Genomic DNA, 11,107 nt, shown 5'->3' on the forward strand with positions numbered 1-11,107 from the left:
TGTGTAATAAGGAGGCACTTCCTTGCTTGCGAAGATATAGCTGGTGGGTCCAAGCTGTCAGCGGCGGTAACGTTTTTTCGCGAAATACAGAGGCCCTTTCGGTGGGTCCCAGATGTCAGGTGGAGGAATCATTATTTTGCGCATAATAAGGAGGAATTTCCTTGCGTGCGGCCGTGGACTCAGCTGTCAGCTTCTCCACGTACAGTCCACTTCAGATGCATGTCGGTCGTTGAGCACGTTGACCAGGCCGCGCCGAGAGCACCAGGGCGGTGGACGATGGCTAGGCCTAGAAAGGGAACGACACGGAGGCAGGGAAGACTCGGCAGTTGTTTTCCACGTGGAGGAGAGTACGACTGTATGAGGGATTACTGATTCATCTACCGTCGCCGGAGAATAACAACAGGTATGGGCGAGTAGAGGGATGGCTAGGACAACAATGGGAGTACGGTGGGGCGGTGAGGCCTACATGGCAGCATAGCCAGCCACGGGGAGGAGGGAGCAGGCAGTCCCGCCGGCGCTTGTTTGAGCGGCTGGAGCAGGAAGAGCAGAGATTGAAGAAGCACGATGGTCATTGGATGGACATCCATCAGTCACTGCTTGTGCGTCAACCTTTTTTAGGAAAGCCTCAAATCTGTGGAAAACATCATACAACCCATCTGCCATTATTCCTAATAATTTACAGCCCATTTGCTAATTCTTAAGGTTTTTTTGGAGCCCATATTCTTTTTGTTAGCATTACAGCCCATATTGTGGCCACGGTTAAAAAATTATACGAAATTTTTCATATTTCGGTGCGGTCCGAACTATTTTTAATCCCGAAATTTCGAGTCACATTCAAATTGATTTTAAAAAATAAATGTATATCAATATAAAATCCATCAAATTATTCACGCATAAAAATCAATGCAATTTAAAATCTTGAAATGAAAAAAAGAAATTTGAAACTAATTGCTGGTTTGATGTGTTTTAAAAATGTACAGCCCATTTCTCATTACTAATAGGCCATTTTCTCGGCCAACCGAATAAAGCTCTCCTCGTCTTGAAAGATTTGCAGCCAAACAGGCCTGACAAAGTGACTTACTTGTCAAATCACAAAAAAACTGGGTTGTGGCCGTGGACCCAGCTGTCAGCCTCTCCACGTACAGTACTCTTCCGATGGAAGTCGGTCGTTGACCATATTGATCACGCCGCGCCGAGAGCACCAAGGCGGTGGACGACGGCGAGGCCTAGGAAGGGGACGATGCGGAGCCGGGGAAGACGCGGCAGTGGATGCCCACGCGGAGAGGAGTACGAGGGTTCACTGGTTCGACTGCGGTGTGAGGCTGCAGTCACCGTAGAATAATAGGGGGTGTGGGTGAGTGGAGGGATGGCCTGACCAGCGGTGGGAGTAGTATGGGGGCGGTGAGGCCTCCGCGGCAGCACAGCCGACGACGGGAGGCAGGAACAGGCGGCACGACCGGCGCTGCTTTGGGCGGCTGGAGCAAGAAGACCAGAGGTTGAAGAAGCACTAAGGCCGTTGGATGGACATCGTACGGTCACTGGAGCTAGAATCGTTCATATTGACTAAGTTGACAAAGTCCTCCGTCCCCGTCAACTTAGTAGGCCCACAAGTCAGCCTCCCATTGTGGTGGGTCCCAGTTGGCAAGTGGGTATTCATTTTTTTGTGCGCAATAAGGAGGCACTTCCTTCCGTGCGAAGATATAGTTGGTGGGTCTGACCTGTCAGCGGAGGGAACATTTTTTTTCGCGAATACAGAGGCCCTTCCGGCGGGTCCCAGATGTCAGGTGGAGGAATCATTATTCTGCGCGTAATAAGGAGGCATTTCCTTGTGTGCGGCCATGGACCCAGTTGTCAGCCTCTCCACGTACAGTCCACTTCCGATGGATGTCGTTCATTGACCACGTTGACCATGGCATGCCAAGAGCACCAGGGCGGCGGACGACGGCGAGGCCTACGAAGTGAATGACACGAGCCGGGGAAGACTCGGTAGTGGCTGCCCACGCGGTGGAGAGTATGAGGGTTGACTGGTTCGGCTGCCGTCGCCGGAAAATAACAGGAGGTGTGGGTGAGTAGAGGGATAGACAGGCCAGGGATGCGAGTATATGATGGGGCCGTGAGGCCTGCCCGGCAGCACAGCCGGCCACAGGAGGCAGGAGCAGGCGGTTCCGACGGCGCTGGTTTGGGCGGCTGGGGCAAGAAGATCAGAGACTGAAGAAGCACGATTGCTGTTAGATTGACATCTAACGGTCTGATGCTGGTAGAGTAGATTGCTGACTAAGTTTTCTTTTTTGATAAACCTTGTGTACGCATGAACTTAGTAGGCCCACAACTCAGCCTCCAAATCTATGGCAGACAACATAGAGCCCATTTGCTATTTTTTAATAATTTGCAGCCCATTTGCTAATTCTTAAGTAATTTATTACAGCCCATTTTCTGCCCAGGACCACAGTCAAAAAGTTCAACCTTATTTTGCATATTTCGGTGAAGTCCGAACTTTTGTAATCCCGAAATGATAAACATTTTTTAAGAACTTATTGATTTGCCAAAAATCGTTTTATTTTTGTAAGAAAATAAGACGTGGGACAATTGAGTTGGTTTAAGGGAAAACTAGTGGTAAAAAATCAACGCTGGGAGGGAAAACAACAACAAAAATAAGGATGTAAATATGAAAAGGGAATTTTATGTATTTTCAATATAATGATACGTGTATATGAACTAGTAAAACTATAGGTAGAGATTAGAAAACAGATGTAGGACATGCGTTTCAAGAGGAAAATAGAACTGGGCTGTGTGTTTGATTCAGTAAAAAAAGTGCCTGCGAATGTTGTAAGACAAAATATAACTAACGCTGGCGGGCCAAAGGCCAGTACATACCTGCTGGATCTTTGTGCCATGTTGTCTTCATGGGCTGGGCCTGTTAAAAACAAAACCAAGCCTGGGCAGTCTACAGCCCAGTTGAAACTTGCTCGACCTGAAAAAACAATATACGTGCTCAATAAACGAGAGAATTCTGCAAGTATAGACTGATAACTGGGATGCAATAGGGATATTTTTTTTTCATCGTGATAATAAGAGCATGCACTTGTTTTGAAAATTTTGGAGAACTGATAATTCGAACGACAGGTGCTTATGATACCCATCAAATAAAAATCAAGTGCCTGAAAATTCGTTTCGAAACAAATGATTCAGCTTTATATCCACGTCGACTCTCGGCATGATGGTTGGAAGCAAATGCCAAGTTCATACCAAAAGATCGTTAACAACAATACCAACTTGCGGACGACAAGGTAGTACAAGTACCAATACCAAATTAACTTATAATCTTTTTACTCCTGGCCCTAGTGTTCGTCTGGTAGAAAATCTTGCAGAGGACCATCTCCCGCTCCTTCTCTTTCTCTAGGTCCACGAGGTGGTACTGGTGCATCACCCAATTGGTCCTCTGTTGGTCGAAGTTCTTGTTGGTGTGCAGCACCAGAACCTTTTTGCTGCCCGTCTGCCGGCCGTTGACCATCACCGGTAAGGTATTGCCGGTGTTGTGCCACATCGTGTGCATGCCGCACTCGGACTGTATCTTGGGACGTGTTCACGTGCCCCTTTTGAACGCCCTAGAATTGCAGTGGAAGAAATGCTTGCTTAGGCCACTCAGTGTGATACCTGCAGTACTGTCGAATACAGGTTTTAGTGTACGTAGTTGGCATTTTCATAACATCTTTGGCATGTTGCAGTCACTTGTTTCACTTTTTATTAACTGTCAAATTGTAATTGCTTCACCAGGTCTGCGTCTAAAAAGAAAAATAGAGCTATAAACAAAGGAATATGTTTGTGCAAGTAGACGGCTGATCGGTGTCTTACCTGGAAGTTTCTCAGGATGGGTGTAGCATATGCCATGCTCACTGTCGATGGTTGGTATGAACAAATCGATGAGAGGGTGAGATCTCGCGCTGTCAGCACTCACTTTGGCCTCAAGGTACTCGATCAGCTCCTGATCCATGGGATCGAACTTGACGCCAGCCGGCGGCACCGGCCAATCCTTCTTCGACTTGCATGGGTTAATTCCAGTTATATGGTACTCAATGTATGATCTATCGACTTTTTTAAGTGAATGATGAAAGATTTCGACAGATAAGTGGTACTCCAAATCTGAAGTTCAGAATACCCGAACACGCCGCCGGGATTCTTGTGTCACCTCACGCGTAGCGTGTTGTCACGTCAATTCAATGTGTGGACATGATGAATAATTTGACCGACGTATACTAGTACTGCTACTATACTACTTACTAGTCGTATTTAGTGTCACATTTTAACCATAGGTTTAACTAACAAGTACGCACTTGAAGCCTAAGTGATATATCAGTACATCCTGCGCAGGTGAGTTAGGATGCACTTGATCCCAGAAAGGTATCTATCCTTCAAACCAGAGGAGTGCTTCAAACTAACAACAGTACATAATATCCAACAAAAGAGGGTCGTGCTGCAGCAGCAGAATACATGGCTCAGTCTACATATCAGTACGAATCAAGATGTGCATATTTGCTGTTGGCATGAACCACATCGCCGCATGTCGGGATTGCAAAAGCCATCCATCGCATGGAAGCTTGATGCCTTTCATGCACTGAAGATTATCTGGCAACAAGCTGTGTCGACGAATCTCTGGATATGGTGATTCATGAAACCCATGGTATGATGTGTAAACACAGTCCCCCCTGGCGAATGGAAGTTGCATAGCACGGTAATCATCACCGGTGATATGATCAATGATTTGTTGGATGATCGGATAATTGAGCCCGAGGAACATGGAGTGGTTCCCGAGGCTGTAAACCCGCCTCTAGTTGAATACGCCTGGCCCAATGGAGCTGGGATATTTCTCGAACACGAAGCAGCCATAGCAATCAATGTCACGAATGCCCCATGCATTATACTGCATGTGGTTTGATGAAATGGTTTGGTGATACGTCTCCAACGTATCTATAATTTTTGATTTCTCCATGCTATATTATCTACTGTTTTGGACTATATTGGGCTTTATTTTCCACTTTTATATTATTTTTGGGGCTAACCTATTAACCGGAGGCCCAGCCCAGAATTGTTGTTTTTTGCCTATTTCAGTGTTTCGGAGAAACAGAATATCAAACGGAGTCCAAACAGAATAAAATCTTCGGGAACGTGATTTTCTCACTGAACGTGATCCAGGAGACTTGGACCCTGCTCCAAGGAACAAAAGAGGCGGTCACGAGGGTGGGGGGGGGGCCCTAGGGCGCGCCCCCTTCCTCGTGGGCCCCTCATTGCTCCTCCAGCGTACTTCTTCCTCCTATATATACACACGTACCCCCAAACGATCAGAACAGGAGCCAAAAACCTAATTCCATTGCCGCAACTTTCTGTATCCACGAGATCCCATCTTGGGGCCTGTTCTGGAGCTCCGCCGGAAGATGGCCGTCATCACGGAGGGCTTCTACATCATCATAGCCTCTCCGATGAAGTGTGAGTAGTTTACCTCAGACCTTCGGGTCCATAGTTAGTAGCTGGATGGCTTCTTCTCTCTCTTTGAATCTCAATACAAAGTTCTCCCCCTCTCTCGTGGAGATCTATTCGATGTAATCTTCTTTTTGCGGTGTGTTTGTTGAGATCGATGAATTGCGGGTTTATGATCAAGTCTATCTATGAATAGTATTTGAATCTTCTCTGAATTCTTTTATGCATGATTGGTTATCTTTGCACGTCTCTTTGAATTATCCGTTTGGTTTGGCCAACTAGATTGGTAGTTCTTGACATGGGAGAAGTGCTTAGCTTTGGGTTCGATCTTGCAGTGTCCTTTCCCAGTGACAGAAGGGGCAGCAAGGCACGTATTGCATCGTTGCCATCGAGGATAACAAGATGGGGTTTATTTCATATTGCATGAATTTATCTCTCTACATCATGTCATCTTGCTTAAGGCGTTACTCTGTTTTTAACTTAATACTCTAGATGCATGATGGATAGCGGTCGATGAGTGGAGTAATAGTAGTAGATGCAGAATCGTTTCGGTCTACTTGTCACGGACGTGATGCCTATATACATGATCATGCCTAGATATTCTCATAATTATGCTCAATTCTGTCAATTACTCAATAGTAATTTGTTCACCCACCGTAGAATACTTATGCTCTTGAGAGAAGCCACTAGTGAAACCAATGGCCCCCAGGTCTATTCTCATCATATCAATCTCCATCACTTTAATATTGTTTTGCTATTTACTTTGCCTTTACTTTTTACTTTGCATCTTTATATCAAAAATACCAAAAATATTCTATCTATCAGATCTCACTCTCGTAAGTGACCGTGAAGGGCTTGACAACCCCTAATCGCGTTGGTTGTGAGTAGCTATCGTTTTGTGCAGGTATGAGGGACTTGAGCGTGGCCTCCTACTGGATTGATACCTTGGTTCTCAAAAACCGAGGGAAATACTTACGCTACTCTGCTGCATCATCCCTTCCTCCTCGGGGAAAACCAACGCAAGCTCAAGACGTAGCAAGAAGGATTTCTGGCGCCGTTGCCGGGGAGTCTGCGCAAAAGTCAATATACCAAGTACCCATCACAATCCCTATCTCTCGCATTACATTATTTGCCATTTGCCTCTCGTTTTCCTCTCCCCCAATTCACACTTGCCATTTTATTCGCCCTCTCTCTCTATCCTCCCTCTCTGTTTGCCTCTTTTGCCCGTTTGCTCTTGTTTGCTCGTGTGCTAGATTGCTTGTTTGTTGCGATGGCTCAAGATACTACTAAATTGTGTGACTTCACCAATACCAACAATAATGATTTCCTTAGCACTCCGATTGCTCCTCTTACCGATGCTGAATCTTGTGAAATTAATACTGCTTTGTTGAATCTTGTTATGAAAGATCAATTCGCCGGCCTTCCCAGTGAAGATGCCGCTACTCATCTGAATAGCTTCGTTGATTTATGTGATATGCAAAAGAAAAAAGATGTCAATAATGATGTCATTAAATTGAAGCTATTTCCTTTTTTGCTTAGAGATCGTGCTAAAGCTTGGCTTTCGTCTTTGCCTAAGAACAGTATTGATTCATGGAACAAATGCAAAGATGCTTTTATCTCTAAGTATTTTCCTCCCGCTAAGATCATCTCTCTTAGAAACGATATTATGAACTTTAAACAACTTGATCATGAACATGTTGCACAAGCTTGGGAGAGAATGAAATTAATGATACGTAATTGCCCTACTCATGGTTTGAATTTGTGGATGATTATACAGAATTTTTATGCCGGATTGAATTTTGCTTCTAGAAATATTTTAGATTCGGCTGCGGGAGGCACTTTTATGGAAATCACTTTAGGAGATGCTACTAAACTCCTAGATAATATTATGGTTAATTATTCTTAATGGCATACTGAAAGATCATCTAATAAAAAAGTGCATGCGATAGAAGAAATTAATGTGTTGAGTGGAAAGATGGATGAACTTATGAAATTATTTGCTACTAAGAGTGTTTCTTCTGATCCTAATGATATGCCTTTGTCTACTTTGATTTAGAATAACAATGAATCTATGGATGTGAATTTTGTTGGTAGGAATAATTTTGGTAACAATGCTTATAGAGGGAATTTTAATCCTAGGCCATATCCTAGTAATCCTTCTAATAATTATGGGAATTCCTACAATAACTCTTATGGAAATTATAATAAGATGTCCTCTGATTTTGAATCTAATATTAAAGAATTTATTTCTTCAAAAAAGAATTTTAATGCTATGATTGAAGAAAAATTGCTTAAGATTGATGATTTGGCTAGGAACGTTGATAGAATTGCTCTTGATGTTGATGCTTTAAAACTTAGATCTATTCCACCTAAGCATGATATCAATGAGTCTCTAAAAGCCATGAGAATTTCAATTGATGAGTGTAAAGAAAGAACCGCTAGGATGCGTGCTTCCAAAGATGCCTTTATTAAAGCGTGTTCTTCCAATTCCTATGAAAATCAAGATGAAGATCTAAAAGTTATTGATGTGTCTCCAATTAAATCTTTATTTTGCAATATGAATCTTGATGAAACTGAATATGATCTTCCTTTACCTAGAAGGCGTTCCAAAAATTCAGAGTATTTAGATCTTAATGATGAAATTGACGAAAGTGGGATTGAAAGAAATAAAAATCTAGATGTTGCTAAACCCACTATATTGGACTTCAAGGAATTTAATTATGAAAGTTGCTCTTTAATTGATTGTATTTCCTTGTTGCAATCCGTGCTAAATTCTCCACATGCTTATAGTCGAAATAAAGCCTTCACCGAACATATTGTTGATGCCTTGATGCAATCTTATGAAGAAAAACTTGAGTTAAAAGTTTATATCCCTAGAAAACTCTATGATGAGTGGGAACCAACTATTAAAATTAAAATTAAAGATCATGAGTTTTATGCTTTGTGTGATTTGGGTGCTAGTGTCTCTACTATTCCCAAGACTTTGTGTGATTTACTAGATTTTTGTAATTTTAATGATTGCTCTCTAAACTTGCATCTTGCGGATTCCACTATTAAGAAACCTATGGGAAGAATTAATGATGTTCTTATTGTTTCAAATAGGAATTATGTGCCTGTAGATTTCATTGTTCTTGATATAGATTGCAATCCTTCTTGCCCTATTATTCTTGGTAGACCTTTCCTTAGAACGGTTGGTGCGATTATTGATATGAAGGAAGGGAATATTAGATTCCAATTTCCATTAAAAAATGGCATGGAAAACTTTCCAAGAAATAAAATAAAATTACCATATGAAACTATCATGAGAGCCACGTATGGATTGCCTACCGAAGATGGCAATACCTAAATCTATGCTCGCTTTTATGCCTAGCTAGGGGCGTTAAACGACTGCGCTTGTTGGGAGGCAACCCAATTTTATTTTTATTCCTTGCTTTTGCTCCTGTTTAGTAATAAATAAATTATCTAGCCTCTGTTTTGTTTGTGTTTTTTGTGTTTAATTAGTGTTTGTGCCAAGTATAACCGTTGGGAAGACTTGGGGAAGTCTTGTTGAACTTGCTGTAAAAAACAGAAACTTTAGCGCTCATGAGAACTGCTGCCATTTTTATTTGAAGAGTGATATTTAGTTAATTCTTTTTTCATACGATTAATAGATAAATTAGTCACGTCCATCAATTTATTTTAGAATTTTTGGGGTTCCAAATCTTGCCCTAGCTACAGATTACTACAGACTGTTCTGTTTTTGACAGATTCTGTTTTTCGTGTGTTGTTTGCTTATTTTGATGAATCTATGGCTAGTAAAATAGTTTATAATCCATAGAGAAGTTGGAATACAGTAGGTTTAACACCAATATTAATAAATAATGAGTTCATTACAGTACCTTGAAGTGGTCTTTTGTTTTATTTCGCTAACGGAGCTCACGAGTTTTCTATTTTGAGTTTTGTGTTGTGAAGTTTTCAAGTTTTGGGTAAGAATTTGATGGATTATGGAACAAGGAGTGGCAAGAGCCTAAGCTTGGTGATTCCCATGGCACCCCCAAGATAATCCAAGGACACCAAAAAGTCAAAGCTTGGGGATGCCCCGGAAGGCATCCCCTCTTTCGTCCACTTCCATCGGTAACTTTACTTGGAGCTATATTTTTATTCACCAACATGATATGTGTTTTGCTTGGAGCGTCTTGTCTTATTTGTGTCTTTGTTTGTTAGTATGCCACAATCATCCTTGCTGTACACACCTTTTGAGAGAGCCATACATGAATTAAAATTTGATAGAATACTCTATGTGCTTCACTTATATCTTTTGAGCTAAGTAGTTTTGCTCTATGTGCTTCACTTATATCTTTTGAGCGTTATAAATTTGCTCTATATGCTTCACTTATATATTTTGAGCTAAGTAATTTTTCTCTATGTGCTTCACTTAGATCTTTTAAAGTACGGTGGTGGATTTGTTTTAAAGAAACTATTGATCTCTCATGCTTCACTTAAATTATTTTGAGAGTCTCTTAATAGCATGGTAATTTGCTTAATAATAATATGCTTGGTATTCAAGATTTGTGAAACTTTATTTTGAGTGTGTTGAATACTAAGAAAAGATTGAAGCATGATAATTGTTTTGAGATATGGAGGTGATAATATTAAAGTCATGCTAGTTGAGTAGTTGTGAATTTAAAGAATACTTGTGTTGAAGTTTGTGATTCCCGTAGCATGCACGTATGGTGAACCGTTATGTGATGAAGTCGGAGCATGATTTATTTATTGATTGTCTTCCTTATGAGTGTCGGTCGGGGACGAGCGATGGTCTTTTCCTACCAATCTATCTCCCTAGGAGCATGCGCGTAGTACTTTGCTTTGATAACTTCTAGATTTTTGCAATAAGTATATGAGTTCTTTATGACTAATGTTGAGCCCATGGAACATACGCACTCTCACCCTTCCACCCTTGATAGCCTCTCTAATACCGCGCACCTTTCGCCGGTATCATACACCTACCATATACCTTCCTCAAAACAGCCACCATACCTACCTATTATGGCATTTCCATAGCCATTCCGAGATATATTGCCATGCAACTTTCCATCATCTAGTTCATCATGACACATCCATCATTGTCATATTGCTTAGCATGATCATGTAGTTGACATAGTATTTGTGGCAAAGGCACCGTTCATAATTTTCATACTTGTCACTCTTGATTCATTGCATATCCCGGTACACCGCCGGAGGCATTCATATAGAGTCATATTTTGTTCTAAGTATCGAGTTGTAATTGTTGAGTTGTAAGAAAAATAAAAGTGTGATGATCATCATTATTAGAGCATTGTTCCAGTGAGGAAAGAATGATGGAGACTATGATTCCCCCACAAGTCGGGATGAGACTCCGGACGAAAAAAAGGGAGCCCAAATAAAAAAAGAGGAAGGCCATAAAAAATAGAAAAGGCCCAAATAAAAATAATAAAAATGAGAGGAAAAGAGAGAAGGGACAATGTTACTATCCTTTTACCACACTTGTGCTTCAAAGTAGCACCATGATCTTCATAGTAGAGAGTCTCTCATGTTATCACTTTCATATACTAGTGGGAATTTTACATTATAGAACTTGGCTTGTATATTCCAATGATGGGCTTCCTCAAATTGCCCT

The 11,107-nt window shown here is 41.6% G+C and overlaps 1 pseudogene; it reads right to left on the reverse strand.

The window, feature by feature from the left end:
- Positions 1–3,352: 3,352 nt before the first annotated feature.
- LOC125548489 lies at positions 3,353–4,036 on the reverse strand (annotated as a pseudogene).
- Positions 4,037–11,107: the final 7,071 nt, after the last annotated feature.

Source organism: Triticum urartu, chromosome 3, assembly GCF_003073215.2.
Source record: "Triticum urartu cultivar G1812 chromosome 3, Tu2.1, whole genome shotgun sequence".
Taxonomy (NCBI): Eukaryota; Viridiplantae; Streptophyta; class Magnoliopsida; order Poales; family Poaceae; genus Triticum; species Triticum urartu.